Raw genomic sequence first — 15795 nt, 5'->3', positions numbered from 1 at the left:
TAATTTTCTTTGTCTTGTTTTACACAGGCATCTAGAATATTGGATAATACCTGCCTGCATTAAGAGCGGTATTATCTATGCTCTGTCTAGGAACTCATGTGACAATCTTCTTTAGAAGGTTCTCTTCACAACAATTTAGGTAATTCTGAATTTTTTATCTGTCCCATTTAGACATCAGGTCCATATAAATTTGTGACCGATCTTTCCCTGTTCTTTTCTCTTTAACCTGGAAATCTAGAGCAGTGCCTGATAAACAGAAAGTCCCCAAGTACTCAGCTGAATGAACTTTTCGTCAGCAGGGAACAGCATGACCAAAGTCAAGTGAACCTGGAAATTCGCAGAATGCCTTGTAACCTGTCTGACTTTCTTTCTAAAACATGCAAATAATCTGTAATGGCTTCACATGGCTTTCCACATATTCATGCAATGCTCCCTTAACTACTGTGGCTACAGGCTTCCCATCTGCAGTTCTAAGATGATGATTTTAAAAGCCTTCTTAAATGTAAGCTCTTCTAGGGAAGACACTCAAGCTACTGCTGAGAAATCTCACCATTGCTGGAGGAAGAATATTTACTGTAGATGAAGCTCATCTTCCCTTACATAGAGTTCTGACTTCATTGGAATGACTGTAAGGTATGTCATGGTTAGATCTCTGTGTTTCATGAGTTTTTCTTTTTTTTGTTTTCAAATAGAGACCCATGTTATGGACAGTCTTTTATATTGTTTTAAGTGCTCAAACCTGTTTTGTTTTTTTTTAAGTTATTTGCAAATAAAAGGAAGTAAAGAAATACATCTTTGCTACATTTTGGGCTTTAGCTTTAGATTAATTTTATTCAATGTAGTTCCTCAAAGACAGTTTAAGTAAAAGTTGTTTCCAATCTATGATGTTTCTCATCCCTACATCTGATCAGTTAATGATTATTCTATTCAAGCATCCTCCTAAATATGAACCAATCTGAGATCTTTCTGAATGTTAGTCCTTAGTTGGGTCTCATTCAATGTATAAATCACAGTCAGTTTGAAACAGTAATGTAGGGGCTCTCAGAGTGAGACTGAGCAAGTCTCAGCAAGTCTTGAAGAGAATTTCAAGCAGTTGGGTTAATGGCTTCTGTTAATGTCAAACACTAACAACACAAAGGCTAAAGCTACTCCCACTTGCTTTATAGCTGACAAAGATATGAACTCCCCTTGAAGATGGAAGCCACAGCTAGTTAATGACAAGAAACACTACAAGGAGCAGAAGTCATTTCACTCGTCACTGCCTAGAAAAGCTGTATGAAGTGAGCCTTAACTGAAATCAAAAGATTCCCTTCTCCTAGATAACCTAATCCCCATCTCATTCAGGCTTGCTTAGGTCAAAGCTGCACCAGCATCGGTCAAGGTCAGCTGCAAAAATCTGTGTAAGATGTGCTTACGAAGTCGTCTAGTGCTTATAAAAGAACTGCTAAACAGCATAGATGCCTACTGCAACAAGTTTCTGTGACAAGCTGCTGCGGTATTAAGTGGTCAAGAGCAAAAGTCATACCTATTTGGATACATAAAACAATGTATCCAAATAATTTATTTTATATGTCCCCTGATTCTTTCAACAGTCTTGGCCAGTGTGGCAGCATTTGACAGTTTTAGAATAGCAATAAATGATAAATATTCCTTACTTTTTAATTTTAAAAGTTGTTTTTCAAGTGTTATCTATATCCATCCATTTACTTCTCTATCGCTCACACTCTCTATGTATCTATGTATCTGTGTATCTGTGTTGTATCTATGTATCTATGTATCTATGCATCATACTCTGTATGTATGTATGTATCTGTCTATATCCATCCTTCTATCTATTTATCCATCCATCCTTCTATCTATCCATCCATCCTTCTATCTATCTATCTATCTATCTATCTATCTATCTATCATCTATCTATCTATCTATCTATCTATCTATCTATCTATCTATCTATCATCTAGGTGTCTCTTTTTCTATGTGCCTGTGTAAATGCACACTGAGATTTGCCTGTGAATATCACAGACCAACTCTCCCTCCATATTATCCTGTGGATTGATCTTAGGTCTAGAGGCTTGTCAGGTAGTGCTCCATCCACTGAGGCATGCTTTACTAAATCTCAGTATCCAGCTGAGCAAGTAGGCACACAGTTTCTCAGGTGATTGTAAAATCCACAGTTCTCTTACTGACAGGAAAAGGGCAGATGACCAGAGAGAATCTAGGTGTTTGATTCCTGTACCAGTTGTAAATGGCATCATTTGCTAATTGGACATACTCATAAAAATGACCAGCTTCCCCGCTAAGGAGAGACATTGCCTTAGCAAATATGTCACATGTAGAGTTGAGATTATGGGTGGACATGATAGTGATAAAGGCACCCTGAAGTGGGATGTGCAAATGCAACCAAAGTGTAACCATCAGCACACCTGGCAAGAGAGATTGCGAAACTAGGTCAGTGTGCCTCCAGACCCCCCTCTTTTGTTCTGGCAACGAGTCTCTATGATTTTAAAAATCTGTACTTGTATCTTCTTTATATAAAATTGTAAGAAAAATAAATTAAAAAGGAAAAGAAAACAAAGTCAAGTAAGCAGATATTCACTATGCAGTTAAAGTCTATTGCTGGGAATAGGTATTAGAAACTTCAGTGAGTCTAGAGCATACTAACACACTTGTGGGCCAGAAAGGTTTTTGTCTGGAAAATAAAATGTGATTGGAAGATCATTTAAAAGATTGATTTTTATTAGACCAAGATTAGAACAGAGGGAACATTTATTTTATGCCATTAATGAAAATAATACAATACATGGGAGTGAAAATGCTGCGTGACAAAATTAGGTGTGCAGAGTTGATTTGATGATATCACAATACCTTCTCAAGCCAATCCAGAAGGATCGCTGCTGCTGATATGAACTATGAAGTCTTCATTTGTCCACAAAGAAACCTTGTAACCCCCCAAGCTGGACAGAATGACAGGGAAGACAGATGTATGACATCTACATGTGTTGCACCCAGAAAGGATGACAGTCTCCTCTCCTTGCCTAAGCCCGGCCATGTCTGTGCTGCTTCTTTGTTGAATAACAAATGAATCAGGTCTCTGGGCTGCACTGGGCAGACAGATGTGGAGTTGCATAAAAACACAGCTTAAAGGAATATGAATCCCTAACACTCAGATTCTAGATTAACCCTTTGCTAAACGTGGCAATGATAAAAGTGTTCAAACATTCTGTGTCCCCAGTATCTCACTTTAGTGTGACAATATTGAGACTCACAGTGATTTCACTCACTCATACATTCACAAGGTTTCCGGAAGTTCTATTTGTTCTTCAGAAGATGTTCATCTAGTGGGTGATATGAAAAATAATTGAGTGACAACAAACTACCAGGTAAAACTAATGTTTGTGTATTATTTTTTTCTTTTATTGAAAATAGATTTCTTTCATGCAATATATTCTGATTACAGTTTCTATTCCGTCTCTTTCTCCCAATTTCTTTCCACATCCCCTCCTCCCACTCGGATCCTCTATTTTATTTTGTCTCACATTAGAAAATAAATAGGCTCTAAGGGGATATAATATAATATAAATAATTTAACATATAATATATAGATATAATATATAATACAATGTATAGATAAAAACAAAAGTGAACAAATAAAAAACACAAACAAGCAAACAGAAGAAAAAGAAGTCAAGAAGAGGTACAAGAAACAGACATAGACACTTAAATCCACTATCACACTCGGGTAAACATAACACCAAAAGCTACAATATATGTTCAGAAGACCTATTGGGTAAAAGGTAAATAAAAATAGAAAATTAAAATGCAAAGAAATTAAAAAATAAAAGAAAAAAAAATGACTTGATACAATATTATGAGACAAGGATTCTCCGGAACTAATGTTAAGTTTATTTTCTCTTGACCATCTTTGCTGGGCATGCAGCCTTCCCTTAAGATTCATTTGTTTCATATATATATATGTATATATATATATATATATATATATATATATATATATATATATATATATATATATATACATATACACATACACATACATGTATATATATATGTGTGTGTGTGTGTGTGTGTTGCAGTAAATGCATTGTTTTGCAGTCACTGATCATTCTTTAGTATCTGCATGTACATTGAAGTTTTATTAGCTCCCAAATAAAAGGAGCAATGACTTTATAAAGACAAATGCCCAGTACTTATGTCCCAGCTCAGTGGCCCGGGGTATGTAATATAAATTTCTGTGTCTGAATCCTCTCATCCGTGAAATGAAGATAATAGCATACTTATCTCATAGGATTTTGTGAGCTTAAAATACTCCACAGTAGGAAGTACTCTGAAAACTGGGTAGTACATCGTTCTCTGGTGTTTGTATTATTATTGTCCTTGTTAGGAAGCTTGGGCTCTGACTTAAAAATTGAGTTGCTATTCAAAAACTGACCAAACGTGAATGATAAATTGCAAAAAATGTCATGTTTGCATTTAGTGTCTCACTGTAGTGGAATACTGGGAGACTGTCCATGTTTTAGGGTTCTAAGAGCTCATGGTATATTATCCTTCCCTGGTCATCTTGGTGGGCTCTGGTCACTATCCTTATTAAATAGAAAACTGCTATCTGTAAGATGGCCTTGTGCTTGCCTACCATGCCCAAAGCTCTGGTCTTGATTCATAGTCCTGCAAATCCAGCAATGGCAACAACATCAACTAAACTGTGTTCCCTAATACACCAATTTATTGGTAAAAGTGAGAATAGAACAGACCTTCCCCAATCTTTGCAACTTCATGCCATTCTTCTGTCTTTGCTTCAAGTGATATTTCTCTAAATGTGGTCAAATAAATTGACATCTCTCTTCTGCCTTACTAAGCAGAAATAAGTGAGCCTATTAATTTGAACAGAGAATGTTCTAGCCAAATTGACAAATCAAATAACCATGACAGGCAGTGAGAAGACAGAGTGATTTTAAGTTAGTTAGCTTGAGAGATGTTCAAGACAAATAGAGCTAAACTTGAGCCAACAGTCTACCCATCGGTAACAGGTCACCTCTACATTACTACTTTTTAAAATATTCTTTACTGTTTTTTATGTATAATATATATATATATATATATATATATATATATATAGGGTATCACGTACTACAGGCTGCTCTTACAGTGGTCAAGGATGGCCTTGAGCTTCTGATCCTCTACCGTCTTCCTCAGTGGTACTGAGATTACACCTGTGAGTCGCCACATGTGATTTATGTGAGTCTGTGGATGAAACTCATGGCTCTGTGCAGGGTATCCAGGTCTTCCACCACTGAGCTTCATCCAAGCCTTCACTTAGCCACTGAAAAAATATTAACTGTAGCAGCCCCTGCCCATGTCAGTCTTTAATTTCCAACATGTCCAAATTGATTAAGATTTACCAACTAGGGTAAGTGCATGAACAAATTCCACAAATAAACAAAATATCTCCAATTCTCTGCTGAGAACACTATTTTGAAATTTGAAGACTGAATAGAAAAAAAGAATTTTCTGACTTTAAGGGTTCATGACTATGTTGAGTGGCTGATTGAGATTCATGGGTGTTTTGAATTTCTGTCACCCCTGGATAAGTTTCCTAAGAAATGACAGTTTGCAGATATGCCAGCATTAAAGGTGCTGCAATGCTGGTCCAATCTCAGCCTGTCTGTATTAGACTTAAATGTTCTTTGAACACAGAAGAAGATGGGAAAAGAGGACATGCTAATTGAAGCAGAGACTCAGATGATACCCATTAGCATCCAAAGCGCAAGTGCTCTAGAAATTCAAAAAACAGAGACAGATTCTCCCCCCTTAGACTTCTGAATGGTACACACATAGCCAGAATTCTGATGTAGTACTTCAATACTGGATTTACACATCCAGCCATGTAAGATAATAAAACTATTGTGTGAAGCCCAATTTGAGATGATTTATTATAAATAGCCATGGGACCCGATGAAGTCCAACAACACCATCAATAATTGATAGGATAAGTTTCCTAAGCTGTTCAGAGGATGACCATATAATTATGGGAGGCTGATATTAATATCATCTGTTTTTGCCACAAGACAAGTTGTCAGAGGCATTAAGCAATTTGAAACACTAGGGACTGTGTGAGTTACAAAAGTACTTGTGGACGCAAGGCTCCTACTAAGCAATCCAATAGCCAACTCATGCATTTGGCTGCCCTCTTCATCATAATCTTCAATATCTGCTTCTCCACTGCCTGTTCATGTTTATCTATCTTTTAGGTTCTTAGCGAAAAGCTTAGGGTCTTTTTGGTCCAGAAGGTAATCATTTCCTACAAGATTTCAGCCTGTCTTAATTAATTAATTATTTAATACATTAATTAAGGAGATATTTAAAAGGTAACCATTATATCCCAGGCAGTTACAACCCATTTAGGTGACTAAGTTCCATTACTCGGAAATCTGAGAGTCACAGCAAAAATAATATCATTTTAGGACTTATTACATTCCTGCTTTATACTCAGTCTTAGTACTTTTGTTTTGTTTTCTGCTTTTTAGCTATTTTTCTGAATGCATTACCGTTGCTGGGTCACCACAAATGCAGGGTGTATAACTCGGCTATGTGTGTGTTGCTATCTGAAGCAGAGGAGGGGAGCTATTTTAAAAAGATGTAAAGCAAATGCACAATGCAATATTCCCCTGTATTATGGCCATTCAGAACTCTGTACTCAAGCATTCTTAACAGGTGATGAAACCACTTTTAATTTTCATTTTCTTTACACCCTGGGAAACAAACTGAAGTAAGCAACATCACCATGCTTTTACACATGACAGAAAGCTGAAAATGAGGCTTCGGGAAGTACAGTAAGAATTTTAAATGAGGTAGCAATGAGTTCAGGAGACAGATTCACTCACAATCAGGGAGAAAAACAAAAGAAAGCTTTTTATATTGAAAAGAATCTCCCTTTGATTTTGTTCTAATGCTTTTACAAAACGAATATTTTGGAGGCCTGTTCAATAAAAACAAAAGTTTCATTGCCTACTATTAAATATCAAGTTATAAAAATAATTACATAAAATATAGTGCATTTATTTTATTATATTATTTAGATTTTCCAGTGAATTTGAGCTCATTGCAAACATCTGATTTTACAGTTGATTCTGTTTTTACAGAACCTGAGCGATTTTTTTTTTTTTTGCAGTTTACCATTGTTCTTTTAATTAAGCATGGATATGCAATACAGCAGCAGGCAGAATTTATTCCATAGTATTAATTCAGCGGCTGCACAAACATGAGACACTTTATATTAAATATACACAAACCGTATTGTATGACCTACAGAGTGAGGCTCTATAGAACACTCAAGGGATTCCGGGGTATGATTTCCTGCCCAGGTTCTGGAAATGTGGTTGTTGTTTTCTCTGTGTGAAAAGGCCACCCTGATACACCTTAATCTTGCAACTGTAAAATCCAGCACTTCGGTGTCCTTCTCGGCGAGGTTTGTCCAGGCTTCTGTAGGTGCTCAGTGCTGATGTTATATTTTATTGCACTCTAGAAGAAGGCAGGATCAGCCAAAAAGACAAATTCCCCTTACATGTCAATGGTCATCAAGACTGCCTGGAGGAAACTTTCAACAGCCTCTTGGGTGAAAAGTAGCTTGTTCCCAAAATCCATTCTAATATTTCTTATTTTCTGTTTCCTTTGCAGATGGCAAGTGCCATGTCACAGGCAGACTTGCTTCAACTAATTCTCCAGGGACTTCATCAAGAGTTTTAGGGTTTTGAACCACTGCTTTCCTTTTCCATAAACTTTCAGCTCCAGAGATCAAAAAGAGGAGGAAGTTTTGTTCTGAAGTTTGCTTCCCATGGCTCATTGCCAAGTGGTCCCTCTTTTCTTGCTGCCATTATGTTAAGTGAAATAAGCAGATTTGGAAAGACAAGAACCATGCTTTCCCTTCTAAGAGCATTGAGATTTAGAAGTGTGTGTGTGTGTGTGTGTGTGTGTGTGTTTCCATCAGAAAACTATAAAAACCCAAGAAGAGGGAAGATAGACCTTAATGGAATAGAGAAGGGGAATGACGTAACCATATAAAGCATGGCATGGCACACATAAATAGAAGGGAAGATGACTAATACTTGGGTGAAAGAAAAAAACTATCAAGAGGGGAGCAACGGGGAATCGGGAGATATGCTCTCTCTCTCTCTCTCTCTCTCTCTCTCTCTCTCTATCTGTCTCTCTCTCGCTCTCTCTCTCTGTCGGTCTAACACACACACACACACACACACACACACACACACACAGAGAGAGAGAGAGAGAGAGAGAGAGAGAGAGAGAGAGAGATGCCACAGTAATGAAACATGTTTCTTGAAATTTAACCTAGATTCATTAAAAATTCTTGCTTCTAGAATTCAAAAATGAAAACAAGAACGAGTCAGAGACGTCGAATAGCTATGCACCACCTTTGAACGTCTTTCTGATGACGCCAAAAGCCAACTGAGAACAAACACAGCATGAACAGCGATCTATCACAGTAAATTTCCCTCTACATTTTCAAGCCTCCTTTTAATGATTAGCATTTAGCATTGTCCAACTTATTCCTCTCAAACAGCTTCATCACATCTCATCGAGCTCTGGCAGGCACCGGTTGAGGGGAGGGCACAGGCAGAGACACATCTCTCCTCATTTCAATACTGATCACATTTGCTGTTTGTAAGCACCATGAAAGAAGATTATTGTCATTTACAGGCCTATTTTTCTGAGGAAACAGAGATGCCAATACTATATCCCTTTCAGCATTATTACTCAGATCACAGAAGACAAAGGAAAAACAGCCTTGGCTTCCTAAGCATCATATTCTGGTAGGATACAGATTCTTATTGTGCTGTAAAATTAAACTACTCTGACTACAACTAATTCCAAGAAAATATATGCATGGCTTTAAAAATATAATGTGTTTTGCTTTTATATGTCTCCCTAAAGATGCAACTCAAAAATAAAATTATGAGCATATATTTGTAATGTAAAAGACAATCTTTTAATATATGCATGCTCTGTGACATGATTATCACAAAAAAGTTAATTAATAGACTCACCAATTCACAGTTATTGTATTAACATAACAAGTTTCAAGTACAGAATGCACTATTTCAAGTTGACCCATTATACCCAGAGCTCATTAACGATGTTCCTAAAGTCTTCATTGTTTGTGATCTCCCCCACTCTGTCTGCCTCCATTTTATGGAAAGAAGCCTTCTACTTTTCTTTCAAATTCTGCTTTTCTTTCTAGTTTTAAAAGACAGTATAAGCACAATACTGTAGTATTCATTTTTTTTATTTCATAGTTTATTTAGCACAGTGTTCCCTAAATCTTGTCATAAGCCACACTTCTTTCTTTATTTAAAAGGCTGCATCATGTTCTTAAGCTTTTTATGGTGTTTCCTTTAGTCTAAAAAAGAATGGCAGCAGGTATTGTTAACTGGCCCTGTCCTAATTAGTGAGCAGTGATGAGAGAGAGAGAGAGAGAGAGAGAGAGAGAGAGAGAGAGAGAGAGAGAGAGAGAGGGAGGGAGGGAGGGAGGGAGGGAGGGAGGGAGGGAGGGAGAGAGAGAGAGAGAGAGAGGGAGGGAAGGAGGGAGGGAGGGAGGGAGAGAGAGAGAGAGAGGGAGGGAGGGAGGGAGGGAGGGAGAGAGAGAGAGAGAGAGAGAGAGAGAGAGAGAGAGAGAGAGAGAGAGGGAGGGAGGGAGGGAGGGAGGGAGGGAGGGAGAGAGAGACACAGAGAGAGAGAGAGAGAGAGAGAGAGAGAGAGAGAGAGAGAGAGAGAGAGAGAGAGAGAGAGAGAGAGGGAGGGAGGGAGAAAACTCATACTCATTGCTGAATATTTCTGAACATTTGGAAAATATCTAGGAGCATGAAAGTGTATGGCATTGATACCAGGCCAAACGGATGGCATTTGGTTTAAGGGCAGAGGTTAATGTAGCTCGTGTCACCCCTAACCATGGTACCAGGTCATGTGCAACAAGGAACTCTGCAACTTTTAGGTTGCAAGTAAGAAGCCTTTTACTATTATCAAACATAAAAGATCAGCTTGATTATACAATGAAATGTCACTTTATATACTTTGCAATGTATGGTTGGTTATGCAAGAGATGTGAACACAGCTCACCTGAATCATTTGAATCATATTCCCAGATGGAAGCAGGTGCATCTGGGAAAAAATGGCTCATCTTGTAGCCTGTTAAGTGACAAGGATTCAACTGCCATTATAAGAAAAACATTTTTTTTCTGGAAGAAATCTGTCCTTTACACAAGAATTTCAACACATTTCCTTACTGAAAACCTATATCTACTCAGAAAAATCATTGTGCATAACAATCACAAATATATGTCTATATCCATTTAATTAATATGCTATATTTACCCTTTTAATACAATAACAATTCCAACCTCAACGCTGTACTTTTATGGAGGTTTGTCAAGTCTTAAGTGCAGGTTAGTCATAAAATGAAGGAGTTTGGCTTTTGTGCCCTCAATTAATCCACCATAAATGTGGATGTTGGGTGGACAGTGATGTGGATTATAGCAGGTAAGGAGAAATGACATGCTCGCATGATTATATAAATATTTCCACGAAACTATTTTAATAGGGGAAATGGAGTTTTATAATCAGCAACATTATATTTTCTCATTCTAAATTTTTATGTTATATTGTATCTCACAAAGTAAACCCTGAAATAGCCACATTGGAACAGGAGTAGTCTTACCTAGATTTTTGCCACGAGCAATTTAACATTGCAGGTAGAAGTAAGCATGAAATTGACCTTAGCAATAGGAGATTGCCCTACACTGTGTAGTCACAGAACAGCTCAGAGGACCATAGACTGAGGGAAGAGAGGCAGAGGGGTGGATCTCGGAGTGTGATGTGAGACTCACCCAGTCTCTCTCTGTATTAACTTCTGTAGGGACTCAGAAAGCCAAGCAGCCTGAGGAAGCTGGGACCAGTGAGTAATTAAGACCCCTGCTGTGGTTGTTACCTTTGCATCCCCCTGTCCATTTCTCCTGATAGGGACAAAGGAAGGAAGGAACACTAATTCCTGCTCATGATTTCATAGTGTTTTAGTCCATCTTAATGGAGAAGGCATAGATCATATAGTTCTGTCCCTACTGGGGGGAGTGTGGGAAAATTTGTGTCTAATATGAACCAGAAGTAGAGAGCACTGGAGGACCAGGTAGTCTACTTTCTAAAAATGCAAACTCCTAGAGGCAGGCATTTGCCAGGCAGGTGCTAAGGTTTCCAACACAGCACCATGGAGTGGAAACTGTGGGGTTATTTAAGATTCAAATAGTGGGGATCTTAGGTGAAATGCCCTACAGTGGGGAGAGGGAACTTGTAAAGCCCACCTCCAGCAGAAAGACTGGGCATCAAGTGAGGGATGGGGTTGCCATCCATAATCAAAACTCTGACCCATAATTGTTTCTGTCTGAAAGAACTGCAGGAATGGAAATGAAGATGAGCCTAAGGAAAAAGAGGTCCCTCAGCAGGTCAATGGGATCCAGCTCAACGGGTCGTCCCAAGGCCTAACACCATTACTGACTCTATGGAGCGCCCACAAAAAGAGGCTTATCATGACTGCCTTCTGAAAGGCCCAACAAGCAGCTGAAAGTGTCAGATACCAATATTTTCACTCAACTAACAGATAGAAGCAATGACCCATGTGGTTGAATTAGGGAAAAGCTGGAAGAGGCTGAGGAAGTTGAACCTGAGGGAGGACCAGCAGTCTCAATTAACCTGCACCCCTGAGATATCTCAGACACTGAACCACCAAGCAGGCAGCATACAGTAGTGAATATGAGATCCCCAACACATATACAGCAGAGGACTGTGCAGGGTTCAGTCAGAGAAGATGCACCTAACCCTTCAGACACTGGAGGCCCAGGGCGTGGGGAAGTCTGATCGGGTGGGGGCGGGCAATGATGATATCCTCGTGAAAATGGGGGAGAGTGTATGGGATATGGAACAGTCATAGTGTGGACCGGGAAGCAGATAAAAACTGGAGTGTTAAAAAAGATAAAATAAAATAAAATAATAAACATGCTTTTAAAATGAAGAAAGAAAGAAAGAAAGAGAAAGAAAGAAAGAAAGAAAGAAAGGAAGAAAGAAAGAAAGAAAGAAAGAAAGAAAGAAAGAAAGAAAGAAAGAAAGAAAGAAAGAAAAATTCAAGTAGAAGCATGGCCACTGCCCTGAAGGCTCCTTGTTTCTTTTAAGCCCATTGATTTTTGTTTTGCATTTCTGACCTACAGTAAATCATGGCTGTATACTAATTCATTCATGGTAACATATTTTGAAAAGGATGACCAAACTATAGGGCTTTATGTACCCAGGACATCTTGAATGCAGACTTCATTTCTATATACATATTGTTCTACATCACACATTGATATGGAGATATGTGTCCATTTAATGGTGGCAATGGAGTTCTCTTCATTAGCTAACCCATTCACCAGAAGAGAGAAAAGAATGTTAATCCTGTAGTACTCTTTCATATGTTTGTGCTCTTTGACTTAATCTTTCCCAAGAGAGGTGCATGTTTTCTGCCACAGCCTGCTGTTACTTAAAACAATCTTAGGGTTACAACATGGTTTCAGTGCTTTTTTTTTTCAGGTATTTAAGGATAATTGTCTTCCTCTTCAATACTATCCTCTGATATAACCCATTTTGTAGGTATGTATGGGTCTTTAGTCTTATCCAGAGTGGGACCAAAATAATATCAGCCTATTTTTTTCCAAAATGTTTATGACATTGAGAAAATAAAAGTTCGAAATACAGGAAGATTATATTAGTTTACATGGTCTTAGGCCCACAGGCACACACATATACACATAGGAACACTGCCAAAAGTTTACAAACCTTTCATATTTAATTCTTTTGCTCTTGTACGCATTCAAGAAAGTTGGCTAATTAAACATTACTCACATAAACAATGTTATTGAAGCTTAGTTTTTGTTTGTATTTTTTTCATGTCATACAAAAATTTTATCAATAAATTACAGTCTTATTATGTTCTAACATATAGTTCTTGAAAATCTTTAGCACATAGAAGTGCTAACCATGTACAAGCTTGACTCTGGGAGTCAAAGGCCATGTCCAGCTTCTGAAGCCAATGTGGGGATTTTCCGACCCTGTAGCATGTCTTTCTTCCTCTTCTTTTCTCACCAATGACTGATTTACTTCTTCTTTCAGTATCCTTTCCAATCTAGTTGCATGCCCCTCCCTTTGATGGGCTGTCCTTTTAAACAGCCCCTTTAGCTTTATAAAGGGTGGCCACTCCAAGTTATAGCTGCACAGTGCATCTTTTCTCTCTTAGCTATCTCCCTGAAGAATGATTTGTGTTAAATCCATCCTTATAGACTTTGGAACTTCTAGGAGCTAGACTGTACCTGATGAATGAGTGAGTAGATTTCCTTTCTTGAATGTTTCTATAAAAAGTTTTCTAGAAATAAAATATACAAATATGGCCTTATGCTGAGCATATGAAAAATTAGGGCAATAACTATTTTAGTAAACACAATTGCAAAATTGTATTGCCATACAAGCATTGTGAAATTTTGTCTAGATTCTCATAGATGAGCGATCCTACACATAAAAGTTTATATGTACCTAAGATAAAGTGATTCATGTGACAGTATAATGGGAAATTATCCACTATTATCATTTTAGTTTAAAACATTGCTTGAGTTAAGAATCAAAGAAGCTGTCTGTCTTCCCTGAGAATAACATACTACTCCCTGAGGTTGAGCACATCATGCATGTTAAATTGGGAAATAATCCATTCTTGCCAAGTTAAAGGCTCACCTTTGTCCCCAAACTCCTTCTGCTGATGTCCAAAATATATTAAAAAAATCACAGAACATAAGTAAATTGTAATTTCTATTTCGATTCAGTGTAAGGATATCTGATTAGACAAAACTAGTCCTGAGCTCTCAGTCCCATCAAGTCTGCATTTGTACAGAGGTGGGATGCATTAACTGGATGGGTTTCAGATGGATGCAAGGAGATTATTTTAAAGAGTCCAACATACATTCTTGTACTAGCTGAAACTCAGTGCATTTGCTGAAGACAAATTCAGAGTAAAGGATTCCACATCAAACCTGAGTGTTATTAGCCTCCAAGAGAGACTGTCTGAACAGAGAACACAGAAAACCAGTGTCTGTCAGCAATAGAATTCCTGACACTTTATTCCACCCAGCCTCCTTGATGCACGCGTGCAAACTCATCCATTTGTCACATTAGGCTCTCGTAGAGCATGTGAACAGCCCATTATCCTCTCATGAAGGATGCTGGTCCTTTCCTCTATTGCAGCCTGCGGTACATTTAGATATGGCCTGTGGAAAAAAATGCTGAAATGCACCATTGCTTCAAAGCCTCTCAAGTTACTTGTCCATATTTGGAGCATTTCCTTTCTCTGATAGAAATATTCTTGTTACTCCACATACTCACACAGCTTCTCATTAGATATTTATGAGTATGCCACTGTCTGTTTTTTTTAATGTCTAATCTGATTTTAAAAGAAACATAGCTATGATAACCACACACACACACACACACACACACACACACACACACACACACACACACATGTGCACACACGCATATGAACATTTTTGCCTTTTTCAATCACATATATTATATTAGTTGTTGAAGACTCAAGATAAATCTTGGGGTTTTCACAAATGTCTGATCTTAATGAAGCTATCGACGAGGAAATGTCAAGAGGTCACGAAGAACAAATTCTAATTCTGTGCCTAAACTTCTGTTTATTGCTCTGTTTCATTCCTTTATACATGACAGAGTACAGTAGCTAAGAAAAAATCACCATTAAGACGATGGGGTTTCTCCCACGATTCTGCAAGTCTCTACAGTCTAGATAAATTCAATACTTTGATATGAGAACCCAGGCCTGTTACAAACACAGCCTCAGCCTGTCCCTGGTGATGTTCTTGTTGGCAGTTGTTCATGGATGATAAATTGCTTTGATTCAAGAGAGCAGTGAGGCTTGCTACTTAAGGTGAAACTTATGAAAATACCAAACCCCCTTTCTCGGGTACTGCCAGATTCTAATTATTCTTTGTAGGATCGTTTGTCATCTGTACCTCAATGTTACCAGAAACGTGCTGATTTCCTTATTGTTAAATTACAAATGTTGAAATGCTGATAATACCTTGTCAATTTGAACTTGCCTTTTTTCAATACTTAATTTTGTTATTTGTTTACATTTCTTATTTGCTATCCTTTGAGTTTAGAACAATCTAATGGATAAACTCAAGCAAATACAAAAGAAATTTTCTAGGTGCAGAGATTTGTAACCAGTTTAAATCATTGACTTTCTCATTCATCTCATTAGAAGTGGATACTCAGTGTATCTTTGACGTATGTGTTCACTGAGAACTTTTTCAACTATTTTTAAAGACAAGCCAAATCTAGAATAAATGAAATAGGTGCTAGAATGAGTTATGTTTTATTATAAACTTTGTGCATTTTGAAAGAAAGTGGAATTAGTAGAACAGCTTAGAAAAAATGAGCATGAGAGGAGCTGAGATACACTCTATGTGAAAATGATTGAAGAATTATTAAGACAGGAAAAGATCCACAATCAATGGAAGAACAAGAACTTTTAATTATCAACTTGTCCTAAACTGTGTCTCCCACGTGCCAACTCCCATGTTTACAGCTTTGTATGTGATAACAACAAAACAATGTTCATTGATTTATTAGTCACTGGCTTCCGGTTGGTCTACTGTCTCTACTTTTGATACGCT

Source organism: Micromys minutus (assembly GCF_963924665.1).
Source record: "Micromys minutus genome assembly, chromosome: 1".
NCBI classification, from domain to species: domain Eukaryota; kingdom Metazoa; phylum Chordata; class Mammalia; order Rodentia; family Muridae; genus Micromys; species Micromys minutus.
The sequence above is the reverse complement of the archived record's forward strand: the minus strand, read 5'-3'. Positions refer to the sequence as shown.